Source organism: Dendrobates tinctorius, unplaced genomic scaffold (assembly GCF_039654945.1).
Source record: "Dendrobates tinctorius isolate UK_male_01 unplaced genomic scaffold, ASM3965494v1 ptg000326l, whole genome shotgun sequence".
Lineage (NCBI taxonomy): Eukaryota > Metazoa > Chordata > Amphibia > Anura > Dendrobatidae > Dendrobates > Dendrobates tinctorius.
Window position 1 is genome coordinate 8,716,940 of NW_027361993.1, and position 27,345 is coordinate 8,744,284.

A 27,345-nucleotide genomic window follows, 5' to 3' on the forward strand; every position below is an offset into this window, starting at 1 on the left:
ATCTTTAAAGTTTCCCTGCTCCCATATACAAATGCGCCACAAACAGGAAATTGATTTCACCAACCATTCCCATTTTATTTAGGTGTATCCATATAAATGGCCCACCCTGTATATATATATGTGTATATATATGTATGTATATATATATATATATATATACTGTATATGCAAACTACTGTTCAAAAATTTGGGGTCACCCAGACAATTTTGTGTGTTTTCCATGAAAACTCATACTTTTATTAATCAAATGAGTTGACAAATGAATTTAAAATCTAGTCCAGACATTGACAAGGTTCGAAAAAAGATTTTTATTTGAAATAATAATTTTCTCCTTCAATCTTTGCTTTAGTCAAAGAATTCTCCCTTTGCAGCAATTAGGTCATTGCAGACTTTTGGCATTCTAGCAGTTAATTTGCTTTGGTAATCAGGAGAAATGTCACCCCATGCTTCCAGAAGCCCCTCCCACAAGTTGATTTGGCTTGATGGGCACTTTTTGCGTACCATACGGTCAAGCTGCTCCCAGAACAGCTCAATGGGGTTGAGATCTGGTGACTGCGCTGGCCACTCCATTATAGATTGAATACCAGCTGTCTGCTTCTTCCCTAAATAGTTCTTGCATAATTTGGAGGTGTGCTTTGGGTCATTGTCCTGCTGTAGGATGAAATTGGCTGGAATCAAGCGCTGTCCACAGGGTGTGGCATGGCATTCAATATGGAGTGATAGCCTTCCTTATTAAAAATTCCTTTTACCTTGTACAAATCTCCCACTTTGCCAGCACCAAACCAACCCCAGACCATCACATTACCTCCACCATGCTTGACAGATGATGTCAAGCACTCTTGCAGCATCTTTTCAGTTGTTCTGCATCTCACAAATGTTCTTCTGTGTGATCCAAACACCTCAAACTTGGATTTGTCTGTCCATGACACTTTTTCTAATCTTCCTCTGTCCAATGTCTGTGTTCTTTTGCCCATATTAATCTTTTCCTTTTATTAGCCAGTCTCAGATATGGCTTTTTCTTTGCCACTCTGCCCTGAAGGCAAGCATCCCGGAGTCGCCTCTTCACTGTAGACGTTGACACTGGCGTTTTGCATGTACTACTTAATGAAGCTACCAGTTGAGGACCTGTGAGGCATTGATTTCTCAAACTACAGACTCTAATGTACTTGTCTTTTTGCTCAGTTGTGCAGCGGGGCCTCCCACTTCTCTTTCTACTCTGGTTAGAGCCTGTTTGTGCTGTCCTCTGAAGGGAGTAGTACACACCGTTGTAGGAAATCTTCAGTTTCTTGGCAATTTCTCACATGGAATAGCCTTCATTTCTAAGAGCAAGAATAGACTGTCGAGTTTCACATGAAAGTTCTTTTTTTCTGGCCATTTTGAGAGTTTAATGGAACCAACACATGTAATGCTCCAGATTCTCAACTAGCTCAAAGGAAGGTCAGGTTCTCTATTCAGCCAAACTGTTTTCAGCTGTGCTAACATTCTTTCACAAGGGTTTTCAAGGGTATTCTAACCATCCATCAACCTTTTCTTTCAAAAACAAGTAAATTTCTAAGTGACCCTAAACTTTTGAATGGTAGTGTGTGTGTGTATATATATATAAACACACACTACCACACACATATATATATATATATATATATATATATATACCACACATGTATATATGTTATACATATATTATAGTTATATAATACATGAAATGATATGATCCCCAAAGTAGTGAAGTAGTGCAATATATAAATAATGCTTGTCTGGCACAAATTAACCCCTTATGCAGCGATATCAATGGTAGACAAGGAAAGTAATGGATTTTGAAATGTACTAGACATTAAAAAAACAGTAATACACTAGGCCGTGTTCTTAATGTGGCAACTTAAAAGGGGCCTAAAGATTTATTTTAAGTGGAATAATCATTAAAGTCTGCCTGAAAAGTGAAAGATCTGACCACGCCATGGAAATAAGACACATTAGCGCCTTAGTAATTATTAGAATTGACTAAAAGTGGAATGCTCATAACCAGTGAAATACCGTAAGTGGCCATGTCATTGACATAGGGCCCAAAGGCCCAAAACTATATTACCATTATGGACTCATGGAAACTAAGCACCTAGGGTGGGGCAATATAAATTTGGATACCTATCACATACAACTTCCCTGAATCTCAGGACTGCGGGTTGTAGAATTGTTTACTGATCAATGGCATCAAGTGCAGACAATTAAGTGGGAAGGAGGGGGATGTTAGAGTTTGCAGTGTCACCCCCTGCCCCACCCACTCCACTTAAATGCTCAGAATTATATTGCTCACAGACTCTAATATTCTCCTTTCCAGCTAACAAATCAGGTACCTACTAGGCTGCAATCCAAATCTTTTTCTCTAAATATAGCAGAATGGTTATAACAACATGACGATTAGAGCCAAATGCAACACATTTCCCTAAGGAAGATGCTTAAAGTAGTTTTCTATCAGTTCCCTGGCACCACACTAGTAATTTACTAAATTATATTTTGCAGTAAATGCAGTAATTTACTTAGAAACATAAAGAGAACATAAAACTATAGTGGTAGGACATAAAGACAAAGTTTAATAACACAATCATATAATCCGGAAGAGGAAAAAAACAATGTCCTCACTGGCCGAATGGCAACACAAAAGATTCTGTTCTATAAGTAAAAGGAGCTTTCCATGAACCACATTTACCAAGATGATTTCACTGCTGGATATAAATGTATTGGAACATCCAGGCAGGTCAGCTATCAAATCAACACCAGGGAAGGAGCAGCTCAGTCTTTTTCCTAGAAATCTACTAGATTGAGATATATCGTCTTCATTAACAGGAAGAGAGAAATTCAAACAAGGAATAATGAGAGACGGAGAGAAGGAAAGTTGGAAGATGGAGTGAGCGGATTTATTTTTTTTTATCAATAATAAGGTTATAGGTAGAGATGGGCGAACCCGTGGATGTTCGGGTCTGGCGTGTTTGGTACCTGAACAGTACCCGAACTAGAACCCAAACCCCAATCAAATGAATGGGGGGCCTGAACATCTGGTGATGCCCACACTGTCATCTGTGTGACAGCGAGAGAAACACCGCCTCTGATCGGCAGTATGTTAGTTACCGCCAGTCAGAGAGCTGCGGTTCCCACGCTGTCAAACAGATGAGAGGGTGTGAGTCAGCAGCTGTGACCAGTGTTTAAAATGTTACCGCCAATCACAGGCATCAGCTGATGAGAGTACTACTTTCATCATCCTACAACTGGTCTCGCTGATAGCAGCGAGAGCAGGTGTATGATGATGGGAGTATTCATCAGACAGTACCCGTGCAATAAATAAATTAAAAATGGCGTGTGGTCCCCTCTATTTTTGACAAAACCGACAGCTGCGAGCTGCAGCCCTCAGCTATCAGCTTTATCTTGGCTGGTTATCAAAAATAGAGGTATCCCCATGCCATTTTTCAAAATTGTATAAATAAATCATTTCAAAAAAACAGCATAGTCTCAAGTATACCCGGCATAAGGAGTATTGGGGGAGGGGGGGATGGCTTTGATTGTATTACTACAAGATATGTGAATTGTTACATGTATATTGATATCCACTGTTTATTGTTTAAAATCTTTTGAAACCTAAATAAAAATAACTGGTTTAAAAAAAAAAAAAACCAGCATAGTAATATTAATATTAATTAATATTGTAATATTGATATAGCAAGAATATAGTTCTTTATTTGAAATTAATCTCCCCACCCTGTTTTACCCATTTATTTTCAAATATTAAAAATATTAAAACACCATATTCCTCACCTGTCTGATGAAAAGATAATCTATATCTGTCACACAATGATCCATATGGTTTGGAGAGTAGTCGCATCAGTAATGCGACCACTGTCAGCCAGCCGGAATGAACACACTGAGCAAAGCATGAGAAGCTCTGCCTGTGACCAGTGGTAACCTCAATGATGTCACTGCCGCTCACAAGGAGGCAGCACTTCTCATGCTCTGCTCAGTGTGTTCTGGCTGGCGTGGAGAGTGGCCACATCACTAATGGACCTACTCTCCAAACCATCCGGATCGTTGTGGGACAGATATGGATTATCTTCTTGTCGGACAGTTGAGGAGTATGGTTTTTTTTTTTTTTTTTTATTTTACAGTAATAAATGGGTAAAAGAGGGTGGGGAGTTTTGTTTTTCAAATAAAGGACTTTTTTCTTGCATCTCCACAACTAACCTGTGGGCTTGATGTCAGCTGACGCTACAAAGCTGACAACAACCCCACAAATATTACCCCACTTTCCACTGCACCAGAGCAAGTAGAAGAGTCAGACAAATCACCAGAATTGGCGTATCTAATAGATGCAGAGGCTGCGGGATGCTATTTTTAGGCGGAGGGGGGTAATATTAATGGCCCCTTCCCAGAGGGGTAATACCAGTCCCTAGCTGTCTACTTTAGCTTGGATGGTTTTTAAACATGGGGGGACCCTACAACATTTATTAAATTATTGATTTAAATAATTTTAAAAAAATATGGTGTGGTTACCCCTCTATTTTTGATAACCAGCCAAGATAACGCTCACAGTTGAGGGCTGCAGCTGACGGTTTTGCCTGTGCTGATTGTCAAAAATAGAGGGGACCGCATGTCAATTTTTAAAATTATTTATTTATTAGTGCACTGGCGCTGGCTGGTGAATACTCTCATCAGTGAGAGCAGGCGTACGATAATGAGAGTAGTACTTTCATCAGCCAATGCCTGTGACTGTCTGGAACCTTTTTAGTGCCGATCAGAACATCTGTATGACAGCGTGGGAACCGCAGCGCTCTGACCAGCGGTATCGAACTTACCCCTGATCAGAGCAGGTGTTTCTTGCGCTATTACACATATGACAGTGTGGGAAACACCTGATGTTCGGGCTGCCGAACCCAAAGAGCAACATGGACTTCCTGGAGAAGTCTGTGCACAGACACTAGGTATTCAAAATGGAACCCGAACTTTACCATTCGGGTTCGTCCATCACTAGCCATAGGATCTGCATCTTCTTGTCATTCGGTTTCCCTTAACAAATAATAATAGATGTTCCAGTCTTTTGGAAATGAAGAAAAAAGGGTGTGTATATTTATGAAATCATTTTTTCATTGAACCAGTGCATTTAAAATCCAAATTTGCAAATAGTTTTAATGAAAAATCTCATGCCGTTTTGTGTATACAGCTCTGGTGCAATCCTATGTGTCTCCACGGCTACAGACTACAAACAAAATCTTATTCTGTAGTCATATTCCCTTCTATTTAAAACCTTTCTGTTTAAGCTACTAGTTGCAAATAAACAGCATATGATCAGATTTCAGACAGTAACACCGGACTGCAAAAACTGCTCTCAGGTTTTGTTTGTAGTCTGTAACCATAGCGACACATAGGTCCTAATAGGGATTGTAGACACATAACGATAAGAGAATTTTAATCAAGATTATGCACAAAACTGCTTCAAATTTTAATAGTGAATTCACTGGAGCTATGAAAACCTGCTGGATATATTATTTGTATTTGCATATTTTTTATTCAGTTCTTTAACAACTTGACATTCTCTGCTCAGTTGGTTGTCAGCAAATTTGTCCTTATATTCAGAGGCTATAAACTCACCCAGAACTAATATTTCTCATAGTTTACATTTGTATCCAGTCTGGACAACTCGCTGTAATCAGCCTGCACTTCATGCAGTTTTACCTGCACTGATACAGTGTAGCAAACTATCAGACCAGAATGGGGGTGAGACGTTTAGCTCACAAAGGTCTAGATTTATATCAGCACCATTTGTAAAATGTTCTTTTATTTTGTTAGCCTTTTAGAAGGCTTAAAAATGTAGTAGTATTTATTCATTTTTTGAAGGAAATTTACAAGACTTATTTTTTCGGGACCCTATTCAGTTTTGAAGTGACAGTGAGGGTCCTACTGTAAATATTGGGAAACCCCTTAAAGTGATACCTTATTAAAAATGGCACCACTCAACATATCCAAAACTGCTGTCAAGCAGTTTATTAACCCTTCATGTACTTTTCAGGAATTAATGCAAAGTGGCATGACGAGAAAGAAAAATGTTTCTTTTACCACCTAATTGTTGCCAATTTCTGAACAGCTCACTACAGCCGGCAGACTCTAAGGCCATTTTTCACCATGATTTCCCATAGCAAACATTAGGGCCATACGATTATGATCTCTGGATGCCGATAGAGGGAGCACCCTTAGGGTACTGTTACACCTAGCAATGCACCAGCGATCCCGACCAGCGATATGACACGGTCAGGATCGCTGGTGCATCACTAGGTGGTCGCTAGTGAGCTGCCACACAGGCAGATCTCACCAGCAACATCGCAGGGGACGGGTATCGCTACTTACCTGTCAGACGCGGCGATCCTGCGTCCTCCCGCCCGGCTCCACGCATCGCTCGTCGGTGCCACAGGAAGCGCCGCAGGAAGTGGCCGACGTGGAATGGTCCAGGACGTTCTCGCGCGACCAGCGATAACCAGCGGGGGAGCCGGTCGGAGGTAAGTATCAGACACAGCAATATCGCTAGCAATATCGCTGCAACGTCACAAAATCGGTGACTTTACAGCGATATTGCTAGCGATATCACAGTGTGTAACAGGGGCATTACTCTGTTTACCGTCTAGATTCTGTAGTGACTATTCACAGTAGCATCTAAGGGATTAAATGGCCGTGATCAGTGTCAACACCGATCATAAGATGCAGAAGGGTGTCAGTTATAGGGTACAGCTGATGGATTTTCACTTCTCAGGGGATGCTATTCTCTTATATCTCAGGTCAGTAAAAAGGCGTATTGGTGGTTACTAGGGGGCTAGGGAACACTATATTATCTCTCTTAAGAGGTTGCACAAGATGAGATAAACATGGCTGCCTTCCTTCACAAATGGCATCACACCAGTCTGTAGCCTGTGTATGGTTTTGCGGCTGATCTTCACTGACATGAATAAGGCCGAGCTGCAATACCAGGCGCAACCTGTAGGCAAGTGTGGCGCTGTTTTGGAAAAAGTAGCCATGTTTTCCCACTCCTGTACAACCCCTTTCAGTAAGACGTCTTTAGCAATTGACTAATATCCCTTTGCAATTTTCTTATCGCATAGTCACATATAGACATATTGTAAATCCAGTCTAATCTTTTTTCATCACCCCAGAAAGCGATTCCTCGCAAATAATTTATTACCATAACAGACCATTTTATGCTCTTCGTACATCTTGCTCTGATTAGATTCTCCTTGCCATAAGATTTACTGACTCAAATGGAGAAAATCACACGAAAACAAGTCGGAGCCCATGAATACATTGTGCAATGCATCTGCTAGTTCCAGCCATGTTTTGCATGGCTGCCTGTGCAGCTTCTCGTCAAACACGTAATCAATAGCCTTCAAATAAATTGGTACTTCCTGTGGCAGCTGACATTTTGAACAGATGCTGAGTGGCTCATTAGAAATTTCATTGGAGCCCGGGAAGAGTTTGTGATCAACAAGTCTGTGCGGATACACAAAGTAATGCGGTGCACTGTTTGGCGCCATGTTTGTAAGCAAACGTAGCACTTTCAGATTGATACACAGGTGCAATAAGAACTGATGATCTGTTATAGAGACAGAAATATTTGTATAGTGACAGTCGTCCAATCTGTAGCTATGGCCGCTTTGGTTTATAGCTAGCCTTTTAAGGCAACCTGGTGGCTAAAAATTCCATAATTTCCATATTATAATTGGAGTTGCGTGAAGAATAGTATCAGAAGGATCCAGGAACAGAGATGATGGAAACGTCTCACCACTGCCCTGCAGGTTCCCCGGCACAATACAGACCATTGATGGCAACCTGTATTCTGCCTATAGGGCAGCACATTTGGGGTATGGGCACACTAAGCTTTTACTTGGTGGTAAAAAATGACACATTTTCTAGTGAAAAATTACTTTGGGAAATGCTACTTTTTTAGGTTATGTGCACATGGAGTATTTTTTTTTTTTTTTGCTGAGTTTTCTTGCAGAATCTCAAAGTTTTTGAGTTGTTTTTTGAAGGAAGATTTGGAGAGTTTTCGCTTAGTTTCTGTTCCAAAAACTCCTCAAAAAAGCTATGTGTGCACAGATTTGCAATATATCGATTTCAATAAATGTTGAAACTCTACTGGTCTGGATGTAATTCAGTGACAATTATTCTTCGTGGCAGGGTGTCCCTTTGAAATGATGTATAGCTAGGACTTCACTCTTCAGGTTTTATGTAACTTCTACTCCCAGCATGCTCTGATAGCCGGTGGTGAGAGTTGTAGTGAATCAGTATTTGGAAATCAGAGAGTAAGAGGATTGGAACTCTAGCACCACCTATTGGAAGTAGCAATCCTTAAAATATCAACCCTTTAACCAATCTTGTCACATGACTTAGTATAAAAATCAAAGAAGAATCACAACATACAGACACATGTGTTGATGTGTTGCCCCTCATCAGCGCAAAGCATGATATCTAATTTAGCTGTATGAGTGCCTCTGACTGGGTTTTAAGGGGTAAGGTCTCTCCTTGTGGAGAGTAACATGCCTGTCATGCCAGTGTAAGGAGACTTATAGACCATGTAATGCTTTTTTTGAGAAATTAAATATGCAAATTGCCTCTTCAGAGAGGCACACAAGTTAAAGACCACTTCTCTCGAGGAAGAGCAGCTGTGTGTATAACAGCTGTATGCTCTTGCTTGTAGATGCAAATGCTGTCCATGTGTTCTAATAAGGCAGGTGAAGAGAGGTTGCCCTAATGGAACAACAACCCCTTTTTAAGCTGAAAGGGAATGCGTCATCTGAAAAAAATGACCTTTTGTTTAAACAATGTTTTATTGTTAAATATTGTTACCATGATTTGTTTGTTTTCTTTTTCAGTTTTCCCTATCTTTATTTCAACAAAAATGTTTGCGATTTTCACATTGGCCATTAAGCATAAAACTAAAACTATACTTCCTGTTCTGCACAGGTTAATTTTCAGCAGTCTCAGTATCATCAGAGACAGGTAACATCTCTGAAAACAGTAGATAATATGGTAATCAAAGTTCTCTTGAGATAATGATCATAGCTTCACCTTCCAAATTTAGGGTTTCCAATTTAGATGCTTTAATGGAATAGGATGCAAAATTGCTCATACCCTTTACCTATTCCTAACTACATGGAGTAGAAATACTTGCTGAACTGACAACCTCTCCAGACCCAGGTTTACGAAATGTCCAGTACTGAATGACACCCCAAGTAACGTCTATAAGACGTCACATCAACTTGTCCCCAGAAAACACCAGAAATTTCCGGCAGGAATATTTAGGATTTATAACTAGCTCTTTGCCTTTTGCAGACATATTAAATGCTATTTTAGGATACGCTGTAATATTTTTCCATCTTTAGATTTTCTTTTTCATATAGGAGAGACACCAGACAAAGACAAATTGCTTTTTGCTGTAAGCACAATGCATTAATATATTATTTCTATATATCAAATATTATTTTTAGCTGTGACGTAAAAAATGTTGCCTTTTTAAATTAAATCTGTCAGTAAAAAAATACTAAAACCTGATTTATCAGCTAAATGATAGATCGCCGTGCAGTAATGCAGGATCTTACATAACATTAGCCTGGGTATTCATTATAAATGTGGCTTATAGGCACTGGATCAGGAAAACATTGCCATATGGGGACTTCGCTGCTTGTAGTGAGGATAAATTGTGCACTTTATTCTTATATATATGTATATATAAAATACACCCATCACAAAGATAATGAAAATTACCTGGACCAGCTCGAAACCCTCATCTTTCTCCCCTTCATGGGCACATACTCTCATCCATCCATCCTCTTTGTGCAAGTTGGAAGAAATTTTGAGAAAATGAAAGTTGATGACAATGGGACATAACCAGGGTTGACCGGGCTGGTGGTCAACAATAGTAATGGCATAGCATGAGCTGCCAGCGCCCAATGCATGGCAAGTATTTTGCACCTTCCTCACCCCTGGACCACTAGAATTAATTTTTTTTATAAGAAACTTAGATAAGGAAATAGTCTTTTTAGAGAGAAAGAGAAGCGAAACTCTAGTGCCACGTATTGAAAACAGAAATCTTAAAAGTCAATATTGACCCTTTAATGAGCTTTGTCACATGACTTAGGATGAGAAGCCAAACCAGAAACGTGCTTCAGGGTGTTTGCTTCTCATCAGTGCAAAGCAAAAGAACTGGTTGGCTGGGTGCAAGGCTTTTGAAAGGAGGTTTAAGGGATAAAGATTCTCCTTGTGGTGAGCACCAATTCTGCGTAAGGAGACTTATAGGCCATGCAATGTTCATTGTGGTTTTATACTTTTTATTCATCACATTTTTGTGTTTATTTAATGTAAATATTTTTTCTTATGTAAATATTGTATTGCCCTAAATCTAACTCTATCCCTAAAGGTAGCCCTATCCCTAAGCCTATTTCCATCCCTAACCCTAGTCCTGTCATGAAACCTAGTTCATGGTTGCCAACAGTCCAGAAATTCCTAGATACTGAGCAGAAATGGGACACTTTATTTTTCCTTTGTCTGTAAAAAAAAATTGGATGCGTCAGTGATTTTTTTTCAAGCTCCCCAGTTCTAACTCTAAGCCTAGTCCAACCAGTAAACCTGGCTTTAACCCTAACCCTGGTCCTACACCTATCCCCTTATTAAAGAGTCCAGGAAGGTGGAAACATTACAAATACTCAGCTTAGGTAAAGGTTCTGCTCTAGTGATGAGGGAATGTGCTTGGATAAAGTTTTATCTGAGTATCTGGGAGTGCTCATATATTATGTTCCAGTCCCTGCGGCTGCATGATTTGCGACTGTTAGACAGACAAAACACATGCGGGGATGGCCTGTTTGTTAGAGTATCCCCACATGTGTTGTGTCTGTCTAACAGCCGCAAATCATGCAGGGACTGGAACATAATATGTGAGCACTCCCAGATGTTCAGATAACAACCGAGCATGCTCAGATAAGACGCTTTCCGAGCACGTTCGTTCATCACTATTCTGCTCCCCAGAATTAAGCATTCAGTTCCCTGCTTATCAGCTGCTGATTTCACACTTCATCCAGGGGAAAGAAAGTACTGGACAACCCTTTTAAAAAAAAAAGATGACCCATCCCTTGCTCCACGACTGGTGGTGATCGGACCTTGCAATCACCAATTCTAAAAATGGAAGGGCAAGAGTCCCTTCTATTAGCTTCCACGGTTTAATCACCCTTTTCATAAGACTTTCATACTATTCAACAGCGCCCCTAGTGGTAATTATAATAAATGACATTTTAAATGGTATAATAAGGTTATTCTTTTGCATACTGAGATGTAAAACTTTTAAACATTTTTTTTTAGTGATAGTGATTAAACTGTAGGAGATAGATTTCCTTTCCCTTAAATTGCTAGTTATCAAACTGCACCAAAAGTGGTCAAGTGATTAGGAGGAATGATGTAAGAATGTCTATCCATTGTGCGTGGGAATTGCGGCAGGTTGTCACGGGATTGTAGTTTGACTTTTCTTCGCCCGTATGGTAAGAATTAGTGAAAGCTATGATATGGCGGATCTGTGCCTATGGAGGGGGCGCACTGCTTTCTATGCCACGCGCCTCGTTGCCGGCAGTGCGCGCACAGGAATGGATATAGATATTTCTCTTAGAATTAGGATACACAGATTCACCTTCCATCACTTGTATTATTCATGACAGCGTCTTCAGAATTCAAATGGCTTCACTTACTTACAAGTGATTGTAAGAAATATTTCATTGTGTGCACTGCTCTTATGAGACCAATTATGTTCTATAAAAAGGGTTTTAGTCATAATAATTAGCGCTAATGAGTAAAATAGATCAGAGAGAGAATTAATAATAATTGTTGTAACCTTTACAACTTGATGCGTTTGATCTCACTTGCCATGGAAACTGTTGTGTTATCCCCACAGTCGTGGAAGATCCCTACAGATTCGCCCTCAGGGTCGTTCTCTTACAATGGAAATAGCGGAAAACATAGAATTCGGATGGTGAGATTGGATCTGTGTTATAGGATAGGAGGGATTAGAATATTTTATTTTATGACCTCGCTGATTGGTCCTTCTATATGTTAACCCCGTATCATCACAACCGCTAGTCGGGAGACCTAACGTGCTCACATGACGCCCTGCCTGACTGATTGAGCGGAGACTCATCCCCCCCAGAGAAATCACCGCCGACTATTCACGTCCTGAAATTCAAATCATTGACAATATTGCAATCACATATACTTTATATATTATCACAAATATCCCAAGGCTTAAAATATAGGTCACAGCCCTGAAACATATGAATAGATAACAGTGAGTTCATAACAGCAGCGGTCAAAAACTATGACAGCCACAGTGCCCCCATCACAACCAAAACTACAGCGCACCCACAACAGTAACAGCCGCAACGCTACCAAACTAGTAACAACTACAGCATTCTGAAAATAGCCACAGTGACCCCATAACAGGATCAGCAACAGCGCCCCCATACTAGTAACAGTCAAAGTGCCCCCATAATAGTGACAGCCACAGTGCTCGCATGACAATAATGACCACAGCAGTGCACCCATAACAGTAGCAGCCACAAAATCCCCATAACAATAGCTGCTACAGTTCTACAAAGCTACTAATAGTTACAGCACCCCACATAACAGTGACAGCCACAGTGCCCCCATATCAAAGACAGCCACAGTACCCCATATCAGTGACAGCCAAGAAACAGTTCTCCCATAAGTGACAGCCAATAGACAGTGCTCCCATAACAGTGACAGCCACAGTACCTCCATAACAGTGACAGCCACAGTTCCACCATAACAGTGATAGTCACAGTTACCCCATAACAGTGATAGCCACAGTTCCCCCATAACAGTGATATGCACAGTGCCCCCGTAACAGTGACAGCCACAGCTCCCATAACAGTGATATGCACAGTGCCCCCATAACAGTAATATGCCCAGTGTCCAGCCTTATCTGGGGTGGATATGATGGCACTCGCAATGCTCAATGATGGCAGCAGTGACCGTCACTTGCCAGTGGTGCTTGCACAATAACAGGTGTCTACTTACACATAAAAGCACAAGCACAGGGACAAATGCTGATCCCCACTGACATCACTGAACTTCCAAGTAGCTGACAACTCTGACACTGGACAATACCTGACAACCCTATCCATAGACTGTATTTGTTAGGCAGCAGTCGTATGGATGTAAGCTGCAGAAGAATCAGATAGTTAATGCCCATAGGGGGAGAGTCTCAATCCTATTATTTTGGAGATGACCCTCACTGAAAAGACGGGAAAGATGAGTAACATTGGATATGACCGGCACATGAGGAGTGGCGCTGTCACCCTCAGTGATGGTGCTGAGTACGGAGGGTCTCTAGGTGCACACAGCCAAATTGTACCTATGTAAGAGGCGGGGGAGCTCCACAGCGGCATTCAGCTCCTCCACGTCCCCTTCCCAATACCTTTCTAAGACACAATGATTACTGGCTGCGTCACTTAGGGCAAATATACAGTATTTGTCTCCAAGTCAAGGAGGTTTAAGGGGTTAATACTTGTGAATAAAATGTCTAGGTGCATTTGTTGTGTTCCCTCCTTATTCTTTTTCAATAATATATTTAGCTTTTTCCGCCACAAGTCAATTTACCCCGAGATCATGCTCTTCCCCAGATAAGCACATTGACTTTAAAATAAAGTATATGGCAACAGCTGGAGCACAGAGACTAGAACAGACAGGGACATGGTACTGAATAGTAATTAAAGACATTTCACCATCCATCATCTCTTTTTTTTTGTATTGTAGGTGCTACATTAATAAATATGACAGCGGCCATTCATTATATGAGAAGGAAAAAAAGATTGGGATAATTTGGAAAAAATAAAAATAAAAAAAAAATTGTAGTCGCTTAGTAAAAATTCCAGGAAGCCCCATAGATTGTAATTACAGATGCAACAGAACGTTACATTAAAGAAAAAGAAATCATCTATCTATGTGGATTATTCATCCTGAGCCTCCTGGTTCATGAATAGAAAAATTGATAATTACACAGGCAATCCTGAGCCTCCTGGTTCATGAATAGAAAAATTGATAATTACACAGGCAGTGCAGTAGAGGATTTAGGAAAAGCTGAAAGGGCTTGCAGAATAACATGTTTACTTTTTATTAGTTTTGTAATTAAAAAGTTAACAGGGAGGGGAAACAAAAAGATGGGGAGTCATCAAAGGAAACATAGTTGTTACTTTTATAATATTAAAACGCATTAAACAACTTGTAACAAGATATTAATAAAGAAAATCAATGGATAGATGGGTAGGAAAGGAAAGAAATGAAGAGACTATAAACTAGGGTGTAAAACATACAGGTCATAATAATAATATTATTTAAAGTAATTATGGCTTTAAAATATTTATAACTTTCTATGTACAGGTAATAATAAGTCTTCAAGAATTACTACTTTATCTAAATAAAAAATAATATTTATCTAAATAGAAAAAAAGAGTTGTTTATTAGGAATTCTAAATGATTAAGGGTTCCGCGGAACTGGGAAATGCTTAGCTCATCTGAATGAAAATGGCTGAGCTGCAATACTGCACAAAACCTGAGGACTAGGGTGGTGCTTTGTGTGCAGGAAGGTTCTGTAAACTTCTCCTAAGGCTACGGCCTCACGTTGAGTATTTTTCTCTGCATTTGTAAGCCAAAACCTGGTGATGAACAATCAGAAGACAAGGTATAATATAAACTCGTCACCACTTCTGGATTTATCACCCACTCCTGATTTTGGCTTACAAATACTGATGGAAAATACTGACCAAATACTGATAGTGTGGCTGTAGCCTTATTGTTAAAAACTGTAAGATATTTACAAGGCCATAACTTGTGAAAGTTAAAAGCTGACAGGGAATCTATGCTGAATATTGGATGCCAGGACAAGCTCCTTGGGCAGGATATTTTAATACATGCAGTAACCTAAAATAATAAGAAAGAAATAGATAGATAGATGATAGATAGATAGATAGATAGATGATAGATAATAGAGATAGATAGACAGATAATAGATAGATAGATAGATAGATAGATAGATAGATAGATAGATAGATAGATAGTACTGCGCAAAAGTTTTAGGCAGGTGTGGAAAAATTCTCCAAAGTAAGAATGGTGTGTAAAAAAAAAAAAAATATGTATTAGGTAGATAAATAGATAAACACACATATATGTAATCCATACATACATACATATATTCATTTATTCAGTAGCTCCATGATAGTCCACATGGACACTTTAATCGATGCCATTAATGGCTGTCACCAAGCATCTGTTACATCTCAAGTTAACTCAGAAGTGGTTGGAAAGAATGTTAAAATATTTGACATTAGAAATGAAATGTGCGATTATTGTATAGAGCTGAAGAGACATTCTACTAAAACACTGCCAACTTTAAAGGAACAATAACATCAAAATGAAGTTTACATTTAGCTAAGCCTAAAGGAGGACTATTCCTGATAAGAGTTTAGTGTTATCCCCCTGTTCTGGATTTGAGACTCTTTTCTACTTTTTTGCCTGCTCTGTAATTTTCTGTAGCCTTGTCCATGTGCCCAATATCGGTGCCAATTATGTCCTATAAATCGCCTGTCACTAGGCCATGCCCCGCGGCTATTGGATTGTCTGAGGATAATGGCACATCAGTAAGAATATCAGGTATGAAACAAAAGGGCTCTTGGCAAGAGAAGATAAACTGCGGCACTAAAGAGTTTGGCAAGCCGGCCACCCAGACTAATCCTAGAAATTAGCTAAAGTTTTACAAGTTCATTTTGTATATTCATCCCTGAAACTTTCCATTGATGGCGCGTACTGACAGTGGTGAGAAAGGACATATAGCATGGTGGTGATCTCCACAGGGGGAAATGGATGTAAGACAAAGTAACACATGGATGGGACAGCTTTAACTTAGAAGAAACGAACCAAGTAGGTGTGAGGGTAGGCTAGGGCGGTAGTCGTGGCTGAGAATATTTGCTTTAGCACACCCTGGCCTCCTGTCACATGCAAACACTGTCCATCACTCTGCATACCAATAACTCCTTCACCTGTACTGTCAGGGCCTTCACTACGTTGTTGGAAGCTTTCTCTGTCCGGATTCGCACAAAATAAGCCACAGTCCATTTTAACTTTCAAATAAACAACTTTACTGATCTTCTCACACAGAACATCCATGTTTGGTACAGCATCAACATCAGAATTCATACAATGCAACCCTTCCTCTTTCCCTGTCCTTCTCTCTCTGTCATTTAGCACGTTCCTGGGTTGGACCGTATCTTTCGGTTGCTCAGCATCCTCCATGTCCAAACCTACTTCTTTCAGGTGTTCCCTCAGCTGTTTCACCCCAGTTCTGAAGGCATCATCCCACGCAATTAGCTGCCACATGATGAGCAACCTGCCCGCAATGCTGTGACTTCTCTTCTCCTCTACTGCTGCACTGCTACCACTGCTGTCACTGCTGTTACTGCCAGTGTTCAGACTCCCTGGTACTGGATGGCTGGGCTTTACCCTTAATAATATTATGTGGTCCGGTGCTCCTTGGGCTATATAGCTCACCCGAGCTGAATGGGCACCCTGGCCCCAACTGAGATCTATCAGGAAGTCCTTCTTGCCTTATCTACTGTTACCCTCCTATGTAACTATTTGCAACACTGAACTCCTGTTACTGCTATGTACACAATAATGCCCTCATCTAGTGGCTAGAATGGAATACTGCACTTTCCCTATAATACACCAATATAAATAGTGCAGTAGCAGCTTAAATACTATACAGAAGCACATTTGAAAAGATACATACAGTATTAATAATTAAGATTCAACCGGGATGTAATAAAAAAGAATAGAGGTACACATCAGTCCTTGTAACTCCTAACATAGGGCCCCCTTTAAACCATTCATAACCCTTTACTAATCTATAATGGCAGCCATATTTGTTGCCTCTAAATATAACCCCTTCGCCCCTGTGTGATTTTCAATTTTTCGTTTTTGTTTTTCACTCCCCTTCTTCACAGAGCCATAAGTTTTTGTATTTTCCCATCAATATGGCCATTTTAGGGCTTGTTTTTTGCAGCATGAGTTGTACTTTTGAATGACACCATTGCTTTTACTATATCGTGTACTGGAAAATGGGAAAAAAATTCCAAGTGCTATGAAACTGCAAAAAAAGTGCAATTCTACAACAGTTTTTTTCTTTTTTTTATTTATCATGTTCACTAAATGCTAAAACTGACCTGCCAATATGATTCTACAGGATAAGTTTGCAGATACCAAACATGTATAGGTTCTTTTTTTTACTTAAGTGGTCAAAAAAAATCCAAAGTTTGTAAAAAAAAAAAATGACACCATTTTCCAAGACCCGTAGAGTCTCCATTTTTTGGGATGTGGGGCTGGGTGAGAGCTAATTTTTTGCGCCCTGACCTGCCATTTTTATTAACACCATTTTGGGGTAGACATGATATTTTGATCAGTCTTTATTACATTTTATTGCAATGTTGCAGCGGCAAGAAAAACATAATTTTGGGGTTTTGATTGTTAGAGGCACATGATACTCAACAGATCAGCTGTCATGTGCAGGGAAAGATGCGGGCATAGAGCAGTAGACCGCATCAAATGCCAGGACATGACCAATGACATACCTATACGTCATCGGTCATGAAGGGGCTAAGAAATTACTGAAGAAAAGACAATTTTCATGGAATTGTAATGAAGAGGTAAACATTATGGTTGATGAACAGACATAATGATGATTCAAACTATAAATGTGGGTACTCCATGCCTGGAATCCCAATTCTGCAAGAAAGAATGGCAGAGGATCCCCAAATCCAGGAGTGAAAAGCTTGTTGCATCATTCCCAAGAAGACTCATGGCTGTACTAGCTCAAAGGGTGCTGAGTTTTTCTTTTTTATTAAAATTGCCACATTTCTGGTTTTTTTTCAGTCAAGATGGGGTGCAGAGTGAACATTAATGAGAAAAAATGAACTTTTTTGAATTTACCAAATGGCTGCAATGAAACAAAGAGTTAAAAATTTAAAGGGGTCTGAATACTTTCCATACCCACTGTATATTCTATATGTGATTCCAGACATGATTACACAGAGATTTATCCTTCTCAGTTTTCTATCTTGTCCTTTGATTTACAGGTTATAACAAGACATATTTGTATTCATTGGATTCCGAGCCGTTCTTTAAGTTGTTCTTAAGAATGACAATATCTCTGCAGTAACATAAACCTCCAATAATAATGAGGTCACTGTGCAGACTGGAGGGGGTAGCAGAGCTGTATGTGCCAATGCGTTTGTTGTTTGGCTGTAAACTGCTTGACAATTGCCGGAATCTTATGTTTTTATATGGTCGCTGAACTTCTTTGTCATAAATTTGAATACTTTCAGTGTCTAACTTATCTGCAGATATTTTTCTTTTACCCACATTTTTTCTTTGTAATTATTATTTTAGGATTTTAGCTAAACAATGATTACAAAAAATAACGTCTTTTCTTAAAGGAGTTATCCAGGGTTTTTTCTAAAAAAAAAAACAAAAAAACTCACTAATTTCTATTCTAATGTTTGTCCTCTACTTCTCATCTGTTCCACATGCTTAAAACAACAATGGATTTCTCAACTAATCCGCAGACAGAAGTGGCGCAAGGAGGCAGCTCCATACAACAAAATGTATTAGTAAGGAGGTTTACTTATATCATTGATTTTAATTAAAAGATCGTTTTATTCCCTTTAATTTATTTTGTCTTTATTTAATCACATAATATGAATAAAAATAAAAACATTAATTGAGAGATAGGAATATAGAATATTCCTCATTGATTCAGTTATTCTACTTGCACCTTGCACTGGCTTTTTTTTGGTAGAACCCAGGATAAAAATATAAAATAAAAATTTATTTTGCTATTTGGAAAAAATAATCTATCTATCTATCTATCTATCTATCTATCTATCTATCTATCTATCTATCTATCTATCTATCTATCTATCTATCTATCTAGTACATGCGCAAATTTATATGTATACATACTGTATATATGTATATATATGTATATATGTGTGTGTATATATAATATTTACTATTATATATAGTATATATGTTTGTAAATTTCATATACAGTTAGGTCCATATATATTTGGACAGAGACAACATTTTTCTAATTTTGGTTCTAGACATTACCACAATGAATTTTAAACAAAACAATTCACATGCAGTTGAAGTTCAGACTTTCAGCTTTCATTTGAGGGTATCCACATTCAAATTGGATGAAGGGTTTAGGAGTTTCAGCTCCTTAACATGTGCCACCCTGTTTTTAAAGGGACCAAAAGTAATTGGACAATTGACTCCAAGGCTATTTCATGGACAGGTGTGGGCAATCCCTTCATTATGTCATTCTCAATTAAGCAGATAATAGGCCTGGAGTTTTGATTTGAGGTGTGGTGCTTGCATTTGGAAGGTTTTGCTGTGAAGGAAACATGAGGTCAAAGGAGCTCTCCATGCAGGTGAAACAAGCCACATCCTTAAGCTGCAAAAACAGAAAAAACCCATCCGAGAAATTGCTACAACATTAGGAGTGGCAAAATCTACAGTTTGGTACATCCTGAGAAAGAAAGAAAGCACTGGTGAACTCATCAATGCAAAAAGACCTGGGTGCCCATGGAAGACAACAGTGGTGGATGATCGCAGAATAGTCTCCATGGTGAAGAGAAACCCCTTCACATCAGCCAACCAAGTGACCAACACTCTCCAGGAGGTAGGCATATCAATATCCAAATCTACCATAAAGAGAAGACTGCATGAAAGTAAATACAGAGGGTTCATTGCACGGTGCAAGCCACTCATAAGCATCAAGAATAAAAAGGCTAGACTGGACTTTGCTAAAAAACATCTAAAAAAGCCAGCACAGTTCTGGAAGAACATTCTTTGGACAGATGAAACCAAGATCGACCTCTACCAGAATGATGGGAAGAGAAAAGTATGGCGAAGGCGTGGTACAGCTCATGATCCAAAGCATACCACAACATCTGTAAAACACGGCGGAGGCAGTGTGATGGCTTGGGCATGCATGGCTGCCAGTGGCATTGGGTCACTAGTGTTTATTGATGATGTGACACAGGACAGAAGCAGCCGAATGAATTCTGAGGTATTCAGAGCCATTCTGTGTGCTCAGATCCAGCCAAATGCAGCCAAACTGATTGGTCGTCGTTTCATACTACAGATGGACAATGACCCAGAACATAAAGCCAAAGCAACCCAGGAGTTTATTAAAGCAAAGAAGTGGAATATTCTTGAATGGCCAAGTCAGTCACCTGATCTCAATCCAATTGAGCATGCATTTCACTTGTTAAAGACTAAACTTCAGACAGAAAGGCCCACAAACAAACAGCAACAGCAAGGGGGTTCTCTTCACCATGGAGACTATTCTGTGATCATCCACCACTGTTGTCTTCCGTGGGCTCCCAGGTCTTTTTGCATTGATGAGTTCACCAGTGCTTTCTTTCTTTCTCAGGATGTACCAAACTGTAGATTTTGCCACTCCTAATGTTGAAGCAATTTCTCGGATGGGTTTTTTCTATTTTTGCAGCTTAAGGATAGCTTGTTTCACATGCATGGAGAGCTCCTTTGACCTCATGTTTCCTTCACAGCAAAACCTTCCAAATGCAAACACCACACCTCAAATCAATCCAGGCCTTTTATCTGCTTAATTGAGAATGACATAACGAAGGGATTGCCCACACCTGTCCATGAAATAGCCTTGGAGTCAATTGTCTAATTACTTTTGGTCCCTTTAAAAACAGGGTGGCACATGTTAAGGAGCTGAAACTCCTAAACCCTTGTCATGATCCATGCTGGATCAGAACTGATAAAAAGCACAGGTATCCTTTTTTTTTCTTAAGCTGTGCTTAAGTTTGGTTTTTGCCCCCCGGTGGCCATTAGGATTATTGCACTGTGGTGTCGTTTCTTCTAAGTTTCGTCCCCGGTGGTGGTGAGCGTCATTGCACTCTGGTTTCTTTAGTTAAGTGCACATGATTATAATGCAGGTGTGATTGCTCTGGCTCTGCTATAAAAGAGTCACAGGTGTTTTGCAATCAGTGTTGGTGATAGTTTTCATTTCAACCATCCTTGGTGGAGGAAGGAGCTGAGAGCGTTCCTTGCAGCACTGTCTTAGCCCTGGTGTGGAAGGAGTCATAGGGGATTTCCTTGTAGCTCTGACAGAGCTTGGTGGCAGCGATTCAGGAGGAGAGCTGCATTCTGGTGGTGGACTCTGTTGCCAGGAGCAAGTGCAACAGAGTAAAGCTAAGTGGTGGTTCCCTGTTTGTGTTTTTCCTTAGTGTGTATTAGTGCAGTGGTGGGGCCAGTGCCTGCGCCACCCAGCTGCCTAGCAAGGGATATGTGTAGGGTGTGCTAGGGCGATATGTTCCTGATCGACGCCCGATGCGGAACCAGCATAAGGAATGTTACGAGCATTAGGGACACTGACTCAGGGGAGTGCAGGAGGTCTCCACCTCTCCTTTCCCTATCGCAGGGCCCACCATTATAACTGCTTCCCCTTTCCCCGTGTCTTGTTGTTTTAGTTACTGGCCTGAGGGCAGTGTCACACAGGACAGTATCACGTGCCGCATCTTGTTGTTAGTTACCGGCTTGCGGGTCGCGTCACACAGGACGGGTCATCATGACAACCCTTCATCCAATTTTAATGTGGATACCCTCAAATGAAAGCTGAAAGTCTGAACTTCAACTGCATCTGAATTGTTTTGTTTAAAATTTATTGTGGTAATGTCTAGAACCAAAATTAGAAAAATGTTGTCTCTGTCCAAATATATATGGATCTAACTGTATATATATATATTAGATTACATATTTATTATATTGGGCTCTGCGTGTGGAGTGAGTGTGGCTATGTTGAGTGAGTGTGGCTATGTGGAGTGGGCGTGGCTTGATACACACACACGTACATACACTCAGTTTTATATATATATAATATTTTTTTATTTTGGACAAAGCACTAAAAATCAAGTTTGCTATAACTAACAAACTTGTTCTTCTGCCTCCTGGTGTTCAAGAATAATGTGCAATGTTCTTCTGCCTACTGACAGCAGAAGTTGTGAAAAAAATGAAGAGGCATGTTGGATTTCATCATCATGTCCAATCTTTTGTTACCTATGGAAATAACCGCCATGTGAATGTATCAGGGCACTCGGGCACATAGCTTTTGTCTGAATGAATGCTGCACCGTTATCTGGCGTGAATGCTATTGCCCACCATAGTTATGGAGCCCCCTAGCCCCTAAATCATTAGAATGAATGGGTCTTCTGGAGAAATGGCTGGGTACATGTTTTGTGTTAATAACCCCAACCAGATATTGATTGTATCACGGCTTTATTCACATATCGGGTTTAGATTTGGTAAATGCAAACTTAATGAAAAAAAAACTTTCAGTTCTTGGCATCGGTGCCTGGAGCTATAAAATAATCCGTTTCTCATTCTGCTCAGCTGCCACCCAATTTTTTTTTCCAACCTCCAGTTTTTAAATCCACTTTTATTGCATCTGGTTTATTTATGCTTTTCATCAGAAATGTAATTAGCTTTCAATTTTTTTGCTTACATGCATTGCTGCAGAGCTTGTTATCACTTTGGCAGAAATTTTATAATTAACTTTTGTTACATTTTGCTGTGAACCCCTCAGGAATGCTGATTGTGCGTCTTCAAAGGTATTTAAAGGGGTTCTCTACCAACATTCTTTTTGTTACTGAATTAAACTGTTGCCTAGTGAGCTTTAAATATAAGGTTTTGTAGCATTATGTTCATAGCAATAGGCAATTCTTAGAGTATTCCGCTATTGTCATACTCATACGCCCCAACACTTAAATCCCTGTTTGCAGCATGTGATACAATAACTCTTACTCTGCAAATATTTCAGAAATACCCACTTTGCAGAATAAAGTCACCCCTTCATTCATAGCCATATGGCAAAGAAAATTGCACTAAACATTCTAAAAATCTGAAAAATATGGCCATGTTCAGAGTTTTTGTAATCTTTTTCTTTTGCAATTTTTTTTTTTTGGCTATTAGGAACACATTTTTCTTCAAAAATTGTCACCATTTATTTAAGTTCTGGAGCCTGTTGTCATAGAACTCTATATATTCAAGTTCCTGTTTCGTTCCTCCAGAAAAAAGTAAGAATATATTAACACCTGGGTGGTACCATGCTCTTTCATCATACTGTAGTTATATAAGTTAAAAAAACACTGATCCATCAAGTCCAACATTTCTTCACCAATTTTACATTCTGTATGACAATTATTTAGAACCGACAATGCCCTTAGTTGTGAAAATAGCCTCCTGCCCTTTTATAAATGCTGATATAGTGTCTGCCATTACTACCTCATTCTGTAGACTGACTGCTCGAACTGTAAAGAACCCTTTCCTATTTAACTACTAGAATCGCCTTTCTTCCACCCGTAATGAATAAGGTCCTTGGAAGAAATAAGTCATGTGCCATCCTTTGCACTGACCACACATATACATGTAAATGAGATCTCCTCTGAGGTGTCTTGTTCCTAAGCTAAACAAGCCCAACTTTTCCAACCTCTCCTCATATGAGAGGCCTTCTATCCCTTGTAATAATCGAGTTGCCACCTCTGAACTGACTCTAATTTTTGAATATTCTTTTTAAAACGTGGTGCCCAAAACTGGATCCCATATTCCAGATGTGGCCTCATCAATGATTTATAAAGAGTATTTTATTTCTCTTTTTATACACCGTAAAGTCATGTTTGCTTTTGTAGCTGCTGCTTGACATTGAGTGCTGCTTAGCCTATCCATAAGGGCAGTCTCAGACGTCTAGATAATTCCAGTACCGGAAAAAACGGTACTTGAGCTATCCGTGTCCGTGTGTCCATGTGGATACGTGGTACATCCGTGTGGCACACGTGTGGCAACTGTGTGCCGCACGTGTGCCGCATCAGGACCACACGGACGGCAACCGGGTAAGAAGCGCTACTGTAAGCGCTGTTCCCCGGTGGCTGGTGCTGAACGCAGCTGTCATTCGTCTCTCCTGCTCTGCCAGCAACAGCGAGCAGGAGAGAAAGAATGAATGAAAACCCGATGTGGGATCCCCTATCTGTTTGTGAACCAACCCAGAAAAACTCACAGCTGGGGGTTGCTGTTCTCAGACTGGTAAGCGGCCATTGATCTTGGCCCCCCAACCTAAAAACAGCAGCTTGCAGCTGCCCAGAAAAGGTGCATCTATTAGCTGTGCCTATTCTGGAGCTTTGTCTGGTTCTTCCCACTTGCCCTGTAGTGGTGGCAAGTAGGGTTAATAAGGGGATAATGTCACCTTGCTATTGTAAGGTGACATTAAGCCCGGCTTAGTAATGTAGAGGTATCAATAAAGCCCCCGTTACACACTGCGATATCGCTACCAATGTCGCTGCAAAGTCACCGATTTTGTGACATTGCAGCGATATTACTAGCGATATCGCTGCATGTGATACTTACCTCCGACCGGCTCCCCCGCTGGTTATCGCTGATCGCGCGAGAAGCTGCTGGATCATTTCTCGTCGTCAGCTTCCTGCGGCGCTTCCTGCTGTGACGACGAGCAGCGCGTGGAGGCGGGCGGGAGGACGCAGGATCGCTGCGTCTGACAGGTAAGTAGCGATCCCCGTCCCCAGCGATGTCGCTGGTGAGATCTGCCTGAGTGGCAGCTCACTAGCGACCACCTAGCGATGCACCAGCGATCCTGACCGCGTCATATCGCTAGTCGGGATCGCTGGTGCATCGCTAGGTGTAACGGTACCATAAGACACCTATCCATTACTAATCCTAGAGTTTATTCAAGGGTTAAATAAACACATACAATAGGAACAAAGCATTTTAATGAAAGAATATACCACACAGTTTTAAAAACTTTATTATACTTCTAATCCCATATCGAAGCCATTGTTCTGTAAAAAATAAAAAAAATAATAAACCAACAAAATACATTACCTGCCAGCGGTCAGTCACGTCCCACGGCGTAAATCCATCTCGGGGGGTTAATCAGTTTACAGCCGGTGCACTACTAATGAGACCGCGCCGACTGTAAACTACTGTGAAATGAATGGAAGCAGCCGGCGCATGCTCAGTAACTAGCAATGATGTCACTGCTCATCATTGAGCCTGTGCGAGCTGCTTCCCACTCATTCCCCAGTAGTTTACAGTTGGAGCGGTCACATTACAGTGCTCCGGCTGTAAACTGATTAATCCCCTGAGTTGGATTTACGCCGTGGGACATGACTGAGCGCCGGACAGGTACAGTATGTATATTGTAGGTTTATTATTTTTTGATTTTTTTACAGAACAATGGCTTTGATATAGGATTAGGAGTATAATAAAGTTTTTAAAACTGTGTGGTGTATTCTTTCATTAAAATACTTTGTTCTTATTGTGTGTCTGTTTATTTAACCCTTGAATAACTCTAGGATTAGTAATGGATAGGTGTCTTATTGACACCTCTCCATTACTAAGCTGGACTTAATGTCACCTTACAATAGCAAGGTGATTTTATCCCCTTATTAACCCTACTTGCCACCACTACAGGGCAAGTGGGAAGAACCAGACAAAGCTCCAGAATAGGCACATCTAATAGATGTGTCTTTTCTGGGCAGCTGCGGGCTGCTGTTTTTAGGCTGGAGCGGCCAAGATCAATGGCCCCTTACCAGACTGAGAACAGCTGCCCCCAGCTGTGTTTTTCTGGGTTGGTTCACAAACAGAGGGGGGACCCCACGTCGGGTTGTCATTCATTCTTTCTCTTCTGCTTGCTGTTGCCGGCAGAGCAGGAAAGAAGAATGACAGCCGCGTTCAGCACCAGCCGCCAGGGAACAGCGCTTATAGTAGCGCTTCTTTCCCGGTGGCCATCCGTGAACATGGAGGACACTGTGAACTGTTCTCCGTGTGCACGTGTTCAGCACGTTTTGTGGACCGTGCGCTCCCACAAACACTGACATGTCTCTGTGTTTTGCACATGGACCGTGTGTCCGCGAAAACACGCTGACATGTGCAGAGAACCATTCATGTTAATGGGTGTATGTGTGTCAGTGTCTCCGGTACGTGACTAAACTGTCACTACACATACCGGAGCCACTGATGTGTGAAATCAACGTAAAGATCAGCACTGTGGGCAGCATCAGTGTAGGCATGAGACATAAAAAAGGAGCGGCAAATTGTAGGAGATCTCACCCTCCTCCTTAATGACACCTTCATATACTTGAATCAGTTTTGTTCGGAACTGAATTGACCTCAAAGTGAAAATCTCTGGTTTTGCACTTTATTGTCTGCTGTATTTACATTTGTGTTTTTCTTTACTGTAATGTTTAACTTTTCTTTCTATTTGCAAACGTCTGCATTACTGTTTACAGACATCTGAGCGAAATTTCAATAGAATGTGCGTTAAAAGAAACTATGCTATTTTTACTGGGGAAAATGCCTCCTTGCTGCTTTTCCCAGCATGCTCTGCTATCTGTGTATGCAGGATTATTGGGCTGTATTTTATCATTAGGAAATCTAAAAATAGGGTCCTGGAGTAATATTTATTTTAATAAAGGGAACAAGCACTTCAAGCAGATTCTAAATTGTAGAGTAGCTCTGGAAGGAAACAAGCTTGTAATATAGGAGATGACTTTATACACAATGGCGGAGACACAGACTGAGACGCCCCTAAGGTGTAATGACTGGTAAATATGCACATGTATGTCACTGTCATCACATCACGTGGCCTGTTTGTCCATGAGTGGCTGAATAATAGGGGCAGTGTTAAGGCGCAGACAGATGGCTGTATTACAAGGACGAGGATCGCATCGCAACGCTCTACTGACCCAAATGTGACAGCCTGTATTTCTATGCAGCTTTCCCTCTCGGATGAGGAGAGCCGCCGGCCAGTCAGAGCATTGCAATGCAATCATTGTCCATGTTACACGGCCATCTGACTGTGTCCGTATATTAGTTATATTCTTGTACATAGGGGGCAGGATTATAGTAGTTATAATCTTGTACATAGGAGCAGTATTATAGTAGTTATATTCTTGTACATAGGAGGCAGTATTATAGTAGTTATATTCTTGTACATAGGGGCAGTATTATAGTAGTTATATTCTTGTACATAGGAGGCAGTATTATAGTAGTTATATTCTTGTATATAGGGGCAGTATTATAGTAGTTATATTCTTGTACATAGGAGCAGTATTATAGTAGTTATAGTCTTGTACATAGCGGCAGTATTATAGTAGTTATATTCTTGTATAT

The 27,345-nt window shown here is 40.3% G+C and overlaps 1 protein-coding gene across 5 annotated transcripts in view; it reads right to left on the bottom strand.

Moving 5' to 3' along the window:
* The window catches only part of CAMTA1 (calmodulin binding transcription activator 1), a 2,204,257-nt gene that overhangs the window by 2,013,520 nt on the left and 163,392 nt on the right, over window positions 1-27,345 (bottom strand). The window lies entirely within an intron of this gene.